The sequence below is a fragment of the Lynx rufus genome, unplaced genomic scaffold (genome assembly GCF_022079265.1).
Source record: "Lynx rufus isolate CCGP_SWC_20201006 ecotype Redwood Valley unplaced genomic scaffold, mLynRuf1.p SCAF_1, whole genome shotgun sequence".
In the NCBI taxonomy this organism is placed as follows: Eukaryota; Metazoa; Chordata; class Mammalia; order Carnivora; family Felidae; genus Lynx; species Lynx rufus.
Genome location: NW_025814823.1, coordinates 37,130,129 through 37,145,230, shown reverse-complemented (window position 1 = coordinate 37,145,230; position 15,102 = coordinate 37,130,129). Strand labels below are relative to the sequence as shown.

At 35.9% G+C, this 15,102-nt stretch overlaps 1 non-coding gene across 1 annotated transcript; it reads right to left on the bottom strand.

Moving 5' to 3' along the window:
- Positions 1–225: 225 nt before the first annotated feature.
- LOC124523809 (small nucleolar RNA U3) lies at positions 226–435 on the bottom strand. The gene has a single exon (XR_006965106.1). It is a non-coding gene; the product is annotated as a small nucleolar RNA U3 (small nucleolar RNA).
- Positions 436–15,102: the final 14,667 nt, after the last annotated feature.

Sequence of the window (15,102 nt, the reverse complement as noted above, 5' to 3'; positions counted from 1 at the left end):
ATACAGAACAAAAAAAACAGAACCTAGGCTCCTGGACATCCTATGTTTTTTGCAATGATCAACAAAACCTGAATGTCTCCAAAACATTTTATCATCATTGTTATCTCCAGAAACTGACCCACTGATAGGCTCAAGACAACCCACACTTCTATTTCTGTTACCACGGCAATTTCCTAATTAATATTATGTAGCTCATCTTTCCATTCTTTCTTTTTTTCAACAGAAACCACTCAGACTGTATCATCTCCCTCTTACTTCCCCAAAGGAGGAAAAGAATGATCATCAATGGCAAGAGGCAATTGTGGAAGCAACTTGAAGCCAGCTGCATGCTCAGGAGAGAACACCATGCCTCCTCATCATAGTACTTTCTTTCAAAAAGGTATCTTTCAAAGATATCCGAACAGCATAGCCCTGACCTCTTTCTCTAACAGTCCATCCATAGCATTTCAGCAATATCACTTTTCCCACAAGGGATGCTAGCTAGATCCTTCTGTTACTCTGGAATGGAGGTCACAGCAACTCTTATATATTCATCTAGACCCTAGGAAATCCAAGATTGCTCAGAAAAGGTTGTATTATCTCACATAAGTAAGATGATGGCTGAAAATATTGATTAGAGATTTAGGGCCAAATAATGTTTGATTGCCTCCTTACTTTCTCTGTTAATAAATATGTCTTAAAGAATATCACTAGGGCAAATGTTAAAAAACAGGTTGTTCATAGGCCCAACCAAAAAGGATACAGTGACACAGTCCTACCCCAAGAAATAGGAAAAAGCTCAAGTAAACAATTTGATCTTATACCTAAGGAACTACAAAAAGAAGAACAAACAAAACCTAAGGTGAGTAGAAGGAAGGAGATAATAAATATCAGAGCAGAAATACATGACATGGAGCTTTAAAAACAATAGAAAAAAACAATGAAACCAAAGCTTGTTCTTTTTCTTTTTCTAATTTTAGAGAGAAAGTAAGCATGAGCAGGAGAAAGGGGCAGAGGGAGAGGGAGGGAGGGAGGGTGGGAGGGAGGGAGAGAGAGAGAGAGAGAGAGAGAATATCTCAAGCAGGCTCCATGCTCAGCATGAAGCTTGACACAGGGCTGAATCCCATAACCCTAGGATCATGACTTGAGCTGAAATCAAGAGTTGGATGCTCGACCAACTGAGCCACCCAGGTGCCCCAAGAGCTTGTTCTTTGAAAATATAAAATTGATAAATCCTTAGCCAGACTCATCAAGGAAAGAAAGAAAGAAAGAAAGAAAGAAAGAAAGAAAGAAAGAATTAAAATAAATAAAATCAGAAATGAAAGAGAAGTAACAACTGGCACCACAGAAATACAAAGAATTATAAGAGAATACAACAAAAAAAGTTATATGTCAACAAATTAGACAATATAGAAAAAATAAATTCCTAGAAACAGATAACTCCTAAAACTAAACTAGGAAGAAATAGAAAATCTGAACAGACTGATTACTAAGAATGAAACTAAATCAGTAATCAAAACTACCAAAAATATAAGTCCAGGATCAGACAAATTTACAGGTGAATTCTATCAAACATGTAAAGATAAACTAATACCTATTCTACTCAAAGTATTTAAAAAAAAAAAACAGAAGAGAAAGGAAAACTGCCAAATACATTCTTTAAGGCCAGCCTTACCCCAATACCCAAACCAGACAAAGACACCACAGAAAAAAAGAAAATTACTGGTCAACATCCTTGATGAATATAGATACAAAAATACTAAACAAAATATTAGCAACTCACATTCAATAATACATTAAGGGGATCATTTATCATGATCAAGTAAGATTTATTCTAGGGATGCAAAGATGGTTCAACATTTGCAAATCATCAATATGATACATCACAACAACAAAACAAAGGATAAAAATCATATGATCATCTCAATGAATGCAGAAAAAGCATTTAAGAAGATTCAACATCCATTCACATAAAAACTCTCAACAAAGTGGATTTAAAGGGAACATACCTCAACATAATAAAGGCCACTTCTGGGGGAGCCTGGGTGGCTCAGTCGGTTGAGCGTCTGACTTCGGCTCAGGTCATGATCTCACAGCTTGTGAGTTCGAGCCCCGCGTCGGGCTCTGTGCTGACAGCTCAGAGCCTGGAGCCTGCTTCTGCTTCTGTGTCTCCCTCTCTCTCTTCCCCTAACCCACTCACATTCTGTCTCTGTCTCTCTCAAAAATAAATAAACATTAAAAAAAATTTTTTTTAAATACGTAAATAAAGGCCACTTCTGAAACATCCAAAGCTGACATCATATTCAATGTTGAAAAACCAAAAACTTTCCCTCCTAGATCAGGAACAAGACAAGAATGTCCATTCTTGGGAAAAGATATTTGCAAATGACATATCAGATAAAGGGCTAGTATCCAAAATCTATAAAGAGCTCACCAAACTCCACACCCGAAAAACAAATAACCCAGTGAAGAAATGGGCAGAAAACATGAATAGACACTTCTCTAAAGAAGACATCTGGATGGCCAACAGGCACATGAAAAGATGCTCAACATCGCTCCTCATCAGGGAAATACAAATCAAAACCACACTCAGATATCACCTCACGCCAGTCAGAGTGGCCAAAATGAACAAATCAGGAGACTATAGATGCTGGAGAGGATGTGGAGAAACGGGAACCCTCTTGCACTGTTGGTGGGAATGCAAACTGGTGCAGCCACTCTGGAAAACATTGTGGAGGTTCCTCAGAAAATTCAAAATAGACCTACCCTATGACCCAGCAATGGCACTGCTAGGAATTTACCCAAGGGATACAGGAGTACTGATGCATAGGGGCACTTACTTGTACCCCAATGTTTATAGCAGCACTTTCAACAATAGCCAAATTATGGAAAGAGCCTAAATGTCCATCAATGGATGAATGGATAAAGAGATTGTGGTTTATATACACAATGGAGTACTACGTGGCAATGAGAAGGAATGAAATATGGCCCTTTGTAGCAATGTGGATAGAACTGGAGAGTGTTATGCTAAGTGAAATAAGCCATACAGAGAAAGACAGATACCATATGTTTGCACTCTTATGTGGATCCTGAGAAACTTAACAGAAACCCATGGGGGAGGGGAAGGAAAAAAAAAGAGGTTAGAGTGGGAGAGAGCCAAAGCATAAGAGACTGTTAAAAACTGAGAACAAACTGAGGGTTGATGGGGGGGTGGGAGGGAGGGGAGGGCGGGTGATGGGTATTGAGGAGGGCACCTTTTGGGATGAGCACTGGGTGTTGTATGGAAACCAATTTGACAATAAACTTCATATATTGAAAAAAAAAAAAAAGAAAGAATGTCCATTCCTGTCACTTGTATTCAACATAGTACTGGATGTCCCTGCCATAGGAATCAGGCAAGAATAATAAAGAAAAGGCATCCATATTGGTAAGGAAAACAATGAACTACCACTATTTTCAGATGACATGATAGTGTACATAGAAAACCTTGAAGACTCCACCAAAAACTATTAGAATAAATTAATTCAGTTAAATAGTAGTATATAAAATTAATACAATAGTAGCATTTCTATACACTAATAACAAAGTAGCAGAAAGAGAAATTAAGAAAACGATTCCATTTATTATTGTACCAGAAAGAATAAAATACCTTGGAATAAGCTTACTCAAAGAGATGAAAGACCCACACTATGCAAACTAGAAAACACTGGTGAAAGAAAGTGAAGATGGCACAAATGGAAAGAAATTCCATGTTCGTTGATTGGAAGAATTAATATTGTTAAAATGTCCATACTACCCAAAGCAATCTACAGGTTTAATGCAATCTCTATAAAAAGACCAATAGTATTTTTCAGAGCTAGAACAAATACTACAACGGAACAATGAAAGACTCCAGACAGCCAAAGCAATTTTGAGAAAGAGAAAGAAAGATGGAGATATCACAATGCCAGATTTCAAGATATATTACAATGTTGTTGTAATCAACAAAGTATGGTACATAAATCAGTGAAACAGAAAAGAGAGCCCAGAAATCAACCCACACTTATAGGGTCAATTAATCTATGATAATGGAGGCAAGAATATACAATGAGGATAAGTAGTCTCTTCAAGAAATGGTCCTGGGAAAACTGAACTGCTATGTTCAAAAGAATGAAACTGGTCCACTTTCCTATACCATATACAAAGCTAAATTCAAAATGGGTTAAAGACCCAAATGTGAGACCTGAAACCATAAAAATCCGAGAAGAGAATACAGGCAGTAATTTCCTTGATATCAGCCATTGAAACATTTTTAAAATATGTCTCCTGGGTAAGGAAAATAAAAGCAAAAGGAAACTATTGGGACTACATCACAATAAAAAACAAAACAAAACAAAACAACAAAAAAACTTTTGCACAAGGGAAACTGTCAACAAAACAAAAGGCAACCTACTGCATGGGAGAAGATATTTGCAAATGATATATCTGACAAGGGGTTAATATCTAAAATATATAAAGAAGTTACAACTCAACACCAAAAAATAAACAATCTGATTTTAAAAATGGACAAAGAACCTCAATAGACATTTTTCTAAAGATGTATAAATGGCCAACAGACACATGCAAAAATGCCCAACATTATTAATCATCAGGAAAATGCAAATCAAAGCCATTATGAGATATCACCTCACACTTGCTAGAATGGCTAAAATCAAAAAGAGAGGAAATAAGAGTTCGTGAGAATGTGGAGTAAAAGGACCCCTCACACACTGTTGGTGGGAATTTAAATCGGTACAGGTACTGTGGAAAATAGTATAGAGGTTCCCTAAAAAAAGTAAAAATACAAATACCATATGATCCATCAATTTTACTACTGGATATTTGCTGAAAGAAAACAGAAACACTAATTTGAAAAGATATATGCATAGTTAGGTACATAATTATTTTTTGCATATTTATTGAATAATTATTTACAATAGCCAAGATATGGAAGCAACCTAAGTGTCCACTGATAGACAAATAGATAAGGAAGATGTGATACACACACACACACACACACACACACACACACACACACACCAGAATATTATGCAGCCATAAAAAAGGATGAGATTGTGCCATTTGAGACAACATGGATGGACCTAGAGAGTATTATGCTATGTGAAATAATTCAGACTGAGAAAGAAAAATACCATATGATTTCAATCATATATGGGATCTAAAACAAAACAAATGGATAAACAAACAAAAGCAGAACCAAACCTGTAAATACAGAGAACAAACTGGTTGTTGTCAGGGGGGATTGGGGTGGGGGGTGGTCAAAATGGGTGACGGGAAGTAGGAGATACAGGCCTCCAGTTATGGAATGAATAAGTCATGGGAATAAAAAGGTACAGCATGGGGAATACAGTCAATGATATTATAATAGTGTGGTATAGTGATCGATGGTAGGTACACTTGTGGCAAGCAAAAAATAAAAAATAAAGGATACAGAATAATTTCAGGGAACCCATTATTAGGAAGAATATCCAGGATCCGGGTAAGTAGTAAAACATCGATCTGTCACTCCCTTTGTCTTTCTTTATCCTGCTGGAACCTCACATTCTCTTTTGCTCTTTCTCTAAGTATATGTACTTCATTGTTTTCTGAAGACCCATTTCTCCACTCACCTTACTGCACACGGCTAATTATGACTTTCATAAAATGGTAACATTAATTCTTGGTCTGTAATGGTATCTGGCTTAGATCTTCCAGGTAAGTCACCCAGTTTTCATGTCTCAGTTTCACTTACTAATAGAAAATCTGATTAATACAACTTGTGTTGAGCTTGCCTCACAGCCCCACTCCCTTCAGCCATATCCAGAGTTGTGTGCCTATGTGATATATCAGACTTACTCTTCTGGGCTTGAGAAGAGCTGGTTGCCTCTTATGAGAACTTAACCCAGTATCTCGAGTATATTAGATTTTGAAGTAAGCAAAGATGTGTAAAGGGCTAGAATACTGTTACTAAGGGTCTAGAAAAAAATAAGTCCAATAAAATATTTTCAGGTGTAAACTGGTACTATTTCCTTGAAGAAAAAGCACATCATTAGCATTAAAAATAATCACATATATTGACTCAGTAATTCACTTCTAATAATTTTCATTAAGGAAAAAGGCAGAGGTGAGCAGCAATATTTATATATGATGCTAATATTATAAATACTGAATGATATTTATAATAATTAAAAGCTGGAAAGAACCTAAAAATGCAAGCACAGAGAAACTGTTAAAACTATTCCAATACATGGAATACTATGCGACTCAAACAATAATATAAAGGAGTATTTCATGATAGATGAAATGCTAAAAATATATTTAAGATAAATAGAGGACAAATTTGTACATATGCTGGAGTAAATAAATGAATAAATGTATTCTCAGAAGAATGCCAGATACAGAGTAAGCACCTAATAAGTATTAGATCGTATCCCAGTTGGGTTTGAAAATGTATGTGAATGAAGATATGTGCACGCATGCATATATATGTAGAGTTAGGGAAATTTTGTATACCTCCAAAATCACCAATACCTTCAATTAGCCAATGCAATATGAAAAATCCTCAATTCTGATGTAGCTCTGCCTTGCTTGGTTTACTAATCCTTTCAACTCTTTTGCCCAGACTTTTCCTTAGCTTAACCAGGTTGGTAGTACAAGAAGACTGACAGTGATATTATAAACTCTGAGAAATGCAATTCCAAAAATTGTAATGAAGACATGGAAAGTAAAAGAAACAAATCTGGTAACTGGAATACAGAATTTCTCTATGTAATTCTTAAGTATACTTAACAGAATATCATTAACGACAATGGAAAGGGAATAATATCTCCAGTGAATTTAAAGAATGTAGGATAGATTATTTGGCACACATATGAATCTTCAAATTACTTTTCTTATTTTATCATAAAATTTCATGAAGTTTTTCTACCCTGAGTTTTAATATATGTGTGACTGTTTTAATATTAAGAACAGAGTGCTTCCTTTTTCAAAAAAAAAATTTGTATGTAATATTAACATTTAGGAAAGATGAGCAGTGCTATGTTTGTGCTTTAGGCTTACATAATGCCTGGGACACCATCATGTGTCTTCAATGGTAATAGTGCATTTCCTTGAAATGCACAGAATTCCACGATTTCATATTCTATAAAAGATGTTAAAGCCAAGCTTCTCCCAGACTTTCACAGTGCAAAGTGTAATTCTACTGGCAGTTATAGGGTAAGTTGACATCACAAAACTATATAAGTCGCCAAGTTTATCACATGAAAGAAAGAAATACAAACTTACTCTATGTCATTTAGGAATAGGCAATACAAAGGGGGCCTAGGTGGCTCAGTCGACTTTGGCCTAGGTCATGATCTTGCCGTTCCTGAGTTTGACCCCTGCGTCAGGCTCTGTGCTGACAGCTCAGAGCCTGAAGCCTGTTTCAGATTCTCTGTCTCCCTCTCTCTCTCTCTTTGCCCCTCCCCCGCTCATGCTCTGTCTCTCTTTCTCTCTCAAAAATAAATAAATGTTAAAAATTTTTTTAAAGAATAGGGAAAACAAGAAAAAGCTAAATGTCATTAATGAAATTTCGACTTGAAGATTGCACAGCATGTAAATATGAGATGAAGCAAATTATGAGCTCAAGAATGGGGAAGTACAATATAAAAAACTGCCAGTAAACACTAATGTCACCTAAAATAAAAAATACAGAGAGATCTTCAGCCATATTTTAAAACTTGATTTAAATTTTCAGATTTATTCTTTGTGTAATGTGTGTGTGTGTATGTGTGTGTGTGTGTGTGTGTGTGTGTGTGTGAACATAGTCCTCACTTTTTGTGGTAGTGCAAGACCATAAAAAAGATCATGCATGCTGAAACCATGCAAAGTGATCTTTATAATCAGTGGGCAAAGTTGCAATTGTTCTGCGATATCTAACTTACTCTGGACAACCTTTTCGAATATGTTTGTCCAGCAAGCAGCTTTCGAAGATAGACACAATCTACTGGAAGAGATTTATTTACTATCCAATATGATAGAAATAAGTTCTCCCACTGGAGCAGTTGTACTTACATGGTGTCATATGGAAGGCCCCTCTCTCAGATCAGGCTTCCTAAACTCAAGGTTCTGTAAAACACTCCACTGTGCGCACAGGCATCACTTGGGCCTCATCTCGTTGCCCTGTGGAAACCGGGGCTTAGAGAAGCGACACCATAGTGTTATCTGGCTGCTACTATTGTTGTAAGGGATACATTGTCTTTGTCACCTACCCAGGAATCTCCTGTCTTCTGCTGGTATTTATTAAATCGTGGCAAGCTAAATTTTCAATGGAGGTCATGAATAGGTCGACAATTCTATCACTTTCATTATTCAAAATTATTAAAATTTAGAAAGCAATTACTAAGAAAGAGCTTTATATATAAAAAAGGAGGAGAAATTTTTCATATTATTTTCAGATAACAGAATCACCCAATTGTAGCAGCAACAAATATTGTGATTTTAATTATAATTCAAAATATTATTATTTTAACTAGTAATTAAAAAAAAACAGAATAGCCTTTTCCCCTCCCCAAATCAGTTGAAAATGAACAGTAATCAGAATCAGACCCAGCCAGATACTAAAACTTAATAAAAGCTAAAATAAAATAAACTCACTGCGCTATATAGACCACTTTGCATTTGAATTAGAAGGCATTCCTAAACTTATTATTATAATTTCAAATTCTTACATAAATCGGGACTTTTAAAAAATGTTAACTTATTTTTGTATTCTTATTTGTAGTTAATGATATTGATAATAGTTTATTTTAAGGTATCTTAAAATCACAAAATGCACAAAAATAGAATTAGAAATCAAGCATGATTCTACCATGCAAAGAAATATTTATCTTTTTTTTACTCATTACAAAATCAATACAGTTGGACTATAGAAAAATGTCAAAAGACAAACTTAACCAATAAACAAAATAAACAAAATCCCTCACAAACATCTCTTAGAGATAACTATTATTAACACTCCCCTAAACTTATTTCCACACATTTTTCTAAGCATATATAGTAATGGCAATATTCTGCTTAGTAACTTGAAGTTTTCACTTAAACACACATCATAAACATCTATCAATGCTAATGGATATTTATCTGTAATACCATTTTTAACAGGATGAAAGGTGTTGCATTTTATTAATGTACTATAATTTATTTAACACCTACTTATATATATTAATGGGTTTCCCCCCCTCAATATCTTAATACAATAAATAAAGCTACAGTAACTCTTTTCAGAACCAGCAGGTATACCGCCTGAGTTATATCATCTAGACTCCTGACTTTAAAACTTGTTTCAAGGACTAATCATTTTGTTTCTGCAACACATTTTGCTTGTTTTACATCCAGCTGATGGATCCTGTTCCGGATCTTAAATGCACCTGAGCAGCCACCACTGCCCCCTCAAAATTCACCCTGCAACAAAAGAAGGAAGCGAGACTGACTCCAGTCCAACGACAGACTACATTCTCCAAAGAAACCCCTGATCAATAACATCTTAACAATGGTGGGAATCTGGAAGGCATGGATGAATGTCCTGTGGCCTGATTTCATCTGCTCTTGGCCGAAAGAGGGGCTAAGAATGAGAAAAGTGACCTCTGACATCTGAGAACTGCTCTGTACTGCCAACTAGGCCTTGGTTTTTTCCTGTTGAACACAAACAATTCTATAGAACATCAACATCATAAAAGGCCACATATGACTATATGACCATGATGGTTCAAGACCAAAACAAGGCCACTAATCATGCCCAAATATAATCATGCCTAAATATAATCATGCCTAAATATAGATGAAAACCTGAACATTGTCCAAATGACAAATATGACCCAAACAGCCTCCTATCCTGCCAAATGAGTGACTCCTTTAACAATTCTAGCCCTGGCCTCATTCCAGCTTTCCCTCCATCTAGATAAGATTTGCATAACCCATCATGGCACTACCCTACTTCCTGACTACATCCAATCTGGAGCCAAGCTCTGCTTCCTTAAATCTTCTTGAAAACCACCAATATCAGGACAGTCAGCCCAAACCCTGTAAATCTTTTTAATAGTTTCTCACTGAGATGCCTCATTGTTCCCCACGATGTGGGCTCTTCCTCCTTACAATGAATCATAAACCCAAATTATTCAAACACAGGCATGGCTGGAGAGCCATGACACTTTTAAAACACTTAGAAGAATTTCTGGCACAAGGTAAGTGCTTAAAAAATGTGAGCTGTTATCATTATTGGAAGCAGCTTATTGTAAGGAAACATCAACGGATTTAGAAATCAGACCTCACACTGCACTATCTTGGCCAAATCCCAGATTTCTCTAAACCTATTTCTTCACCTGTAATGTGAATTATAGTAACATTTTCCTGCAGAAGGTTGACTATTATTAGATGAAGACCTCATATAATATTAATTTCCTTCCTATATCTTCCCATTTATTCTACAAAATTCATACTCTATTTCTAAGACAATAGGTGAATTCTCAATGGGACAATCCAATCATTTTTAGTTCTCTCTTAGATACCCACAATAAGCAGAAACAAAAGCATAAATAAACCTTTTAAATAGGGGGATCACTTATGCACAACCAGTTTTTTTTTTTAATATTTTTCTTCAAACAGGCTGTGCAAACGCAGTAACAGAGGATAAAGGAATGAAAGAGTGAAGGTATAGCTTTGCTCCTTGGCCAAGACAGAAGAGACCAAGACCAAATGGAAATATTACTTACAGACTAGATGGCAATTTATATACAGCCATTCCTACACATATTTAAAACATGGTTTAAGCTTAAAAATTCAACTTATACATAAGTTTTATAACAACTTATTGTATAAGAAAAAGCTACACTTGAAGATAAACACTCTTTATTAAGCCAATGCACTAACCAAGGACATTCGGCATGAAAAGATAGTAGTATAACCTTTTCCCTGCCTTTTAAGCAGAGGTCTACTATAGGAAAAAAATGAAAAGAAAAGAAAAGAAAAGAAAAGAAAAGAAAAGAAAAGAAAAGAAAAGAAAAGAAAAAGGCTTTTTTTTTCTCTACCAAGAATTGAATAGGAGAGTAAGAGGGGATGGAAAAAGACAAGGACAATAGGCCAAATTTAAATCAAATATAAAAATAGAAATGTACATACTGAAAACTAAAATCAGTGACTGTATTCCATGAACAATTTAATTTTCCTGCTTTGGATATATTTAGGTTAATTGAAGCATGTTGCTCTAAGAGACGGATGGTCTTCTCTAATGGGAAGAAACACTAAGATTAAAGGGTTAACATGTAAAAAAAATAAGGGGGAAGAAAATTGTGTCCAGTGGAAATCAACTTTCAGCACATTAGAAAACATTTAGTCAGTTCGCTTACTTTTGACTTTTGTTTTTCCTTTTGGTACTTAGAAGAATACTTATTGGAACTTTAACCTCATAATTTAAATTCTGTAAATTTCTGATGAAAGCAAGAGAGTAAAATATCAATTTATGGATTTACTAACATTATGGATTTACTAACATGATGGATTAATCAGGAAATCACTTTGGAAATAGTAAATAGTAAATAAATAAATATAACTCAGGAGCAATTTTATTGGAATTTATTGATATAATTTCACTCATCTGCATTTCTGATTTCTGGAAAACATTTTGGTACTTATATTTTAATATACTTAAATATATATTTCATTTGTATGTAAATATAATTGTACATTCCAACATTAAGCATCTCATACAACATATTCAGATCAATTTAAATTTCATCATTTATTCACATAATTTTTAAGTGTAGATTTTGTGTTTTCTCTTATATATGCCCATAATTGTTAAATTATTCTCTTTCTTAAAAGTGATTATTGAATTTACAGCTGCTTACTGCTCTAATTTACTGATTTTCCTACACATATTGAAAAGAATGCAAATATCCTATTGGATTTACTACATGTAGATGGATTTGAATCAAAAAGAATTGGTAAAACTTAGGTATTCGTTGTAACTCTAATTGCAGTTTGGGAGGGCTGTAAACAGTTAAATCTTTAGAAAGCTCACTAAGGAGTGAGTACATGGGAAAAGCATAATTAAGCTTTAATGTGTGTGTTAATGAATCTCAGTAGCCAGACCAGGTGTGCAAAAAGTCAAGTTTTAGATTTCGTGTAATGACATTATTTCTGACTCTGACTCCATTCCTTCAACCTAATGGAAAATAAAAATAACTTCAGTTTTTCTGTGTTTCTCCTTCTTTCTCCTGGAATTGATCAGGAAATTGATGAGGAATTTAGGGCTGACCTGCAGCTCGACTAGACCTGACAGGCTTCTTCCTGACTCTATGCCCCTTTCTCTCCTTTTTACTAGAGCATTTACTTTAGAAAATTTATAATTTAAACTTTTTTCTCTGCCCCTTGGAGATGTAAACCTTTTAAAAAGCTTCCTGCCAGTTTTACACTCCAGGAACGTCCTCTCAAGGACCTGAGTGCCATCCTTTCATCTTTTTTAAGTCGAGGATGATAACACCCCTATCTGCCACTCTGTGACAGAGTTAAGGGCTTACCTTCAGTGAGAGCCAATTAGCAAGCACAGATGATCTAATCGTAGAGAAAAGCATCTACAAACTTGGAATAACTCAGCGTGCTCAACACATCCCACTGATCACCTCCCCACTAGTGTTCTCCAGTATGTTTCCACTAGCTCATCCCAGCACTTAAAAACCTCCCCACTCTATTCTTATAGACGATCAGACACCAACACTTTCCATTCATTCTTGAAAATTGTCCCATTACATTTGCTCACGAGCTCACCTACACATGGCTAAATCATTTTAATATTCTTCTCACTGGAATGCCCCTGGATCAGTTCTGCATTCAACAGAAACCAATCTGGTCAACTTACACAAAAGTGGCATTTGTTAAAAGGGTCAATGAAAATATCACTGAGAGAGCCCCAAACGGTGGTTGGGGTTAAATAGCCAAAAGGTACACCATAATGTTGCAAGAATTACCAATATTCTTGCCTCTATTAGGCACAGACACTACTACCCCCTTGCTTTGCCAACTGTACTGACCTGCCATATTGTTACTTCGGCTTTCTCTGGAAGTAGGAAGTAGCTCCTTCTGCTGCTGCTGCTGCTAATACTACTGACTGCCACCCCTGTCAGACTGAATCCAGTGTGGACCTGAATTCCTCAGGGTACCCTTATAGAATATATGCACATTCTTCGGCTGCAGACGACCCTGGGACAATGAGTATTTGGCATTCAATCGTGAGAAATGAGCTCTGCCATTTAAGCTGGAAAATCCCAAAATTAGGAGAAGTGTTTTAGATGCTAAACTCTAAGCGACAGAAACACACATAAGCTCCCTTTCTTATCAATCTTACATAAAAATCTAATATTACTGACTCCATTATCTTGCTATGACCTTGCTTCCAAAAATCCACTGGTTGTAGCAATATGGATGAACCGAGAGGATATTATGCTATATGAAATCAGCTACACACAGAAGGACACATACTACATGACATCATTTATGTGAGGAATCTAAAATAGTCAAACCCATAAAGGCAAAGAGTAGGATAGCAGCTGCCAGAGGCAGGATAGGAAACGAGAAATGTTCGTCAAAGGGCACAAAGTTTCAGTTATACAAGATTAGTAAATCCAAGAGATTTATTGTACAGCATAGAGCCTATAGATAACAATAATATATTTTATACTTAAAATTTTGCTAAGAGGGTAGACCGTTTTTATGACGTACAAAAAAGAAATAATAATAATAATAAATGAGGATGAGAGGAAGTTTTTGAAGGTGATGGATATGTTTACAGCATAGATGTAGTGTCATGGGTATATACTTATCTGCAAAATCAAGTTCTCTACAAAAATACGTACAGCTTTTTATGTCAACCTTACTTCAATTGAAGTATTTTTTTTAAAAAAACCTGGTTCTCAGTAACCAGGTGAGACTAATATCCTAAATGGATCCCCTAAGATCCACACTGTAACCACTCAGCCTCCCCTGCCCTATCACTCAGTGTATATCCTCACCTTCTATTGTTCCTAGGACACAAATTCTAAGCCAACCCTAGGCACCCTCTGCCTAGAATGCCCTTTCCTTAATTTACCTATACAAATCAGGGGTGGTAAACACTTTTCACCTCTAATTGTATCTGTGATGAAACACAGGGTCTTCCTGCAACACTATACTGAGAATGATTAATACTGCTTCCAAGTTCAGGAGGAAAATGACTGATAGCTAAAGGAGAAGGAAGTCACCCATTCATACAAGATCTCTGTCCATCCTGGCCCAAATATCCTCAACTTTCAAAAGTCCGGACAAGTACAACCTCTTCTATTAAGCCCGGTTCATCTATTATAGCTCACTATGACCAATCTAATTTAAAACCTTAGCACTAATTTTTTTCACATTCATTTTGATACTTCTCTCTTTTCACAGTCTCATGAGCATATCATATCTGCATGTATCTTGTTCCCTAGATAGTAAGCTCCTGAAGGTTAGGATTTTTTCTTTCCTTCTTTTGCACATCAGTACGTTAATCTATACTGGCTTCAGTAGATAGTCAAAAAGTTTGTTTGTTGAAGGAGAAAACGCCACTGTAAACCTATCTCAGGTTTTGTCTTCTTCTTTAAGATGTTGGGATCTCATATTCTCCACAGTGACTCCTATGATATTTATGTTCCTGATGTACCCAAGGCTGGCTTCTCAAGTTCCTAACACATCCCTGGCAATGATGCCAGTAGATAAATTGGCTCAGTATCTCAAGTAAATTCCCTAAGGCTCCCTGAAGCCCAAGCAGCTGCTACAAATGTGTTGTACTTGATTCCCTCGGCAAGCTCATTATGCTCACCTCGGTCACCTGTTCTCACACTGCTTTGGCAAATGCACCTGTTGTGACAAATGTCCTCTCTCTTCAGTGAGACAGTGATTCAGCAAATATCTTAATCAGGCATTTCCTTTTCTAAAGCTTTGAATGCACTTGTTCTTTTCATTATTCCTGTGTGCTGAGGAAAATAATGTCTCAGATCCTAGAGAAGGGAAAATGCTTTATTAAAGAGTCTAGTGTGAGAAAACTACGGTAACATTTTTTGA